Source organism: Lactuca sativa, chromosome 1, assembly GCF_002870075.4.
Source record: "Lactuca sativa cultivar Salinas chromosome 1, Lsat_Salinas_v11, whole genome shotgun sequence".
Taxonomy (NCBI): domain Eukaryota; kingdom Viridiplantae; phylum Streptophyta; class Magnoliopsida; order Asterales; family Asteraceae; genus Lactuca; species Lactuca sativa.
Window position 1 is genome coordinate 222,724,083 of NC_056623.2, and position 4,391 is coordinate 222,728,473.

Here is a 4,391-nt window from a genome sequence, read left to right on the forward strand (position 1 = left end):
TGCACGTGCAACGTACGCGCTGCTGTTGAATTTTAGTTCAATTTTAGGGTTCGGTCAATTTGTGGATTATCAAGGCCATGAAAGGGTAAAATTGTCTTTATCCTTCTGTGAGCTTGTTGAAGGATTACTCTAGCTTCTTTAAGAGCCGTTATTAATTACAAGTAATTATTGTTTATGTTAGGCGGAGGCTAGACTGGTGATTTGAGTTCGAGATTATCCGATTTCTTACGAGGTGAGTCTTCTCACTATACATACCTGGGTGGTAATACTGAGTGACCGGGAGGGTCTTATTTGAGTTATTGACAGGAGGGTCCTACGTGTTTATATTGAGTTATGTGATATTGTGTATTTCTGTCTTTATGATATATGCTATGTTATTCTATGTTTTATTGAGATCGGACCGGAGGGTCCAAACCGAGTTGTGAGACTGGAGGGTCTTCACTGAGATACAGGACCAAAGTGTCCGACCCGAGCTATGAGACCAGAGGGTCTTCACTGAGACACATGACCGGAGGGTCCACGCCGAGCCGTGAGACCGGAGGGTCCTCACCGAGATGCATGAGACCGGAGGGTCTTTGTCGAGTTATAGCCATAAGAGGCTTATTATTTGTGGATGCAGTATTTTGGGGAACTCACTAAGCCCTATGCTTACCGTGTTGTGTGAGATGTGTTTCAGGTACTTCTCAGGATCGCACGAAGGTGTCGGCTTGATTGTACACACCGATTTCGAGACCATGTGGATTCTAGGATAGTGATATTTTTATGTGGACTTGTGTTGACACTTGAACCATTATGTTTTTGAGGAATACATTATGAATTTTTTTCTGTATTTTAAAAATGAAAATTTTATTTTTCAAATTTACGTTGTTAGATTATCAATCTAAGAGGAAAGCTTAAATTTAGAATGGTCAAAGGTCAATTTTGATTTATTACTTGGAAATCATCTCTACTTAAAAATTGATTTGGATTCTTTAAACATAACATTTAAAATAAGAAAAAGGCATTAATGCCACTGTCCTTGAAAATCAATAACATTTGACTAAAAGAAACAATTGAAATCAAAATAAAAAGAATAAAAACGAGACTTCATCAAAAACAGTCGGCTAAATTCAAATCAAACATTAAAGCCACCATCCATGAAATCCACCGTCTAGGAACCTTCATTGATTCGAAAATCATAAAAAGTAATAAAACGAAACGGTTTCACACCTAGCCAAAACCATTCCAGATTGATATTTCTATACACCCTGCATCACTTTGAAGACAAACACCGGACAACCAAACACAGTCGTCGGAACCACCACTGTGTTATGCAGCACCGACAAATACTCAACCATCTTCCCCTACATCTCTATGTTCACATACCTGCACCACCACACACAACTTCCTTTAAACTCCCTACACCCGCGTTTGAAAAACTGTAGATGCTAACCACATCGAAACACTAGATCAAAAATCATTACTCTGAAAAATGATAATAGTTACAGAACATCGATCACCACCAGATCAATTCCTTCTTGCATATCAATTTCAAAAAATCAGGGCTTCGGTTTTTGTTAGTTTACTACAAATATCGATTTTGGGATTCCTATTTTCACTGGAATTTCTGAAAGATGAACACAATTAATAGTGTTTCTTCATCTGATATATGTGTGTCTTCATGTGTTTTCTTGAAGATCAATTTTTGAAAATCTAGTGTGTATGTGTGTTCTTTCAGAAATCATTGCTAAAATGAAGATTAAAGATGAAGATAGAGATGCACAACACAGTCAGTGTAATGGGTGGGTGTTGGACTTGAGATATGTGATTTGAATTTGGAATTCCGATATGGAGATTCACAATGAAAATGAAATGGTTTCTAGATTTACCTTTGGAGGTTGTATTTGGTAAAAGGTGGTGGTGGGAGCCAACCTTTTCCCTCAGAGTATTTTGATTTTATAAATGTTCATAATCGTATATTTTTTTTTGGGTTTGTTTTTCATGGACGAGGATGATGAACTCGGAAGGGAAAATGAAACGGAAGGGAAGAAGAGGGTTTGGTTGCCAGATCTAAAAAAATACGGTTGGACAAAACATATAATTTTAAGAAAACCACACAGACAAAATTTTTAAATTTAACCCAAACGACTTTTGTACTTTCAATAACTTCTACAATTGGCAAGTGTCAATTGATAATTAGTTCCTAACTTGATGCCCTAAACATTTATTTTCCATAGAATCTAATCTTTTATATATATATATATATATATATATATATATATATATATATATATATATATATATATATATATATATATATATATATATATATATATATATATATATATATATATATATATATATATATATATATATATATATATATATATATATATAATTTTCCTACACAAAACTGTAAAAATGGTCCTTGTGTCCAAAATTGTCAAATTGGTGCAAAATTTTTTGTACTAGCACACTAGTCCAGATGATTCATTTTGTTGTGATTTTGGTCTAAAAAAATTTTAAAATATTTTAAATGAAAAGTTTGCTCATTTCATTTGCTTTTACATTTTCATTTATTAAACCGATTAAAAAAAAGTAAAAAAAACCAAACCTCTTTCTCACACACACACACACAGAAAACCAAAGAAGACAGTGACACTACCAGGGACTGAGGCTTCCAAAGGTTGAGCATTCTGGTAGAGAGGGTTCGGTTAATGAGCTTTCCAGTGGATCTAAAGTAGTGGTAAGACCGAATGTGGCCACCACCATTTATTACATGTCGTCTGGAGCACCGCCGGAGGACTAAGTCCTTGATTTTCAGGAAACATGTAGGTGGTCTGATGGTGACGCTGTAACTCGAGGTTTGTAGAAGATGTGAGAAGGTAGATGTGGAAAGGGTTTTCACGAAGCTAAGGTATGGGTTTCTAATGGTGGCTAGCTGAAAACTCCACTAGTTGTGGCGTAGACGAAGTAGATCAGAAAACCAACAATGACACTCGACTTCATCAACTGAGGTTTTGTGACATACCGCTTGTCTCTCCCCTTCTCCATCTCTTACTCATATCAACGAGCACTGCCTTCTTTACCGGATCAGACTAACGAACACCACCTTCTAGCGACATTTGGAGTTCACCATTTACAAGATTGACACGGTTTTCGGAGGAGATGGGTGGCGATGTTAGGGTATGCGCAATGGATCCGGACCTGTTCGTCATGCATAATCCCCTCAAGAACACGGAGTCGTTACAACCACGAACAGACAACCATTAGAGCCAGAGTCGCCAAAACCCTAACTCTTTAGATCTCAGTAGGTGGTGGCGGAGACGATGGCGTCCGAAGATGGGGCTAAAAATCGTTTTACTGTCAGATCTGTAACGCTCCGTTTCTGATGATGTAGATTTGGAAGATGATGAAGCCGACGAACACCAACTGTGGTGATGTGATTTGACAAAGGAGACAGTCAAGGTAGGTAAGACGAAGGATGACATCAGTTTCGATGGTTTTCGACGTAAATGGTGGATGTAACAGTGGTTTTCGTGGTTTCCGACCAATATGGTGGCAATAGCGGCAATGGTTTCCGGTTTCCGACGAACTGTGGAATAAAAAAGATATAAGGTCTTGTATGTGGGGTGGGGGTATTTCAGGTAGGGTTATATTTTCTTTTTTGATATATTTTTATTTTTTTTAATCAAAAAATTATTTAGATAAATAAAAAAATAAAAAGGAAAAAAGTAAATACATAATCATCATTATAAAAAAGTTCAAATCAAATTAAACCAAACTTACAAGTAAATGAAAAGTTTGGATCTCTGATGCTAGTCAAAACGTTTTTGGACCAAAATGACAAATTTTAGCTAACCACATAAACCATTTGTGCAATTTTGTCAATTTTCCTATTCTGTAAAATAGGTATATGATTAAAAACATTAGTTTAATTGGGTAGCTTTAAATGCTTATTTCATTGTCACGATGTGTAAGCTCTTGATTTCAAAAACATGATTACAGAAACATCCCAAAAATACGGTCCAAAAATTTTGTTTTTAATGTAAATAAAACATAAATATTATCATCATGTAAAAATCATAAAACATATGTCTCCAAAACATCACATCAAATGTCAAAATATCAAAATATCATCTCTAATATCAGAGTAAAGTATCACAGGCTAAAGACTGTGTTGTGTGTCTTTCGATCATCCCAAGCCCTTCCCTTTCCTAGCAGAAGTACCTGAAAGCAAAACTAAAAACTATAAGCACAAAGGTAAGTGAGCTCCCCCAAACTACCACATACCATACATATATCATATAACATATAACATAACTTTGGGACTAGTCCCAGCTGTATCGGGACAAACCTGGCATCAGCTTACCCGATGTTGGACTCCTGTTCGACATTAGGCTCACCCCGAC

General features: G+C 36.2%; 1 long non-coding RNA gene across 1 annotated transcript; it reads right to left on the reverse strand.

Moving 5' to 3' along the window:
- Positions 1 to 1,137: 1,137 nt before the first annotated feature.
- LOC122197352 (uncharacterized) lies at positions 1,138 to 2,204 on the reverse strand. The gene is made up of 2 exons (XR_006190686.2): positions 1,869 to 2,204; positions 1,138 to 1,365 (listed from the first exon to the last, which is right to left on the reverse strand). It is a non-coding gene; the product is annotated as an uncharacterized LOC122197352 (long non-coding RNA).
- Between the last annotated feature and the right edge of the window lie 2,187 nt (positions 2,205 to 4,391).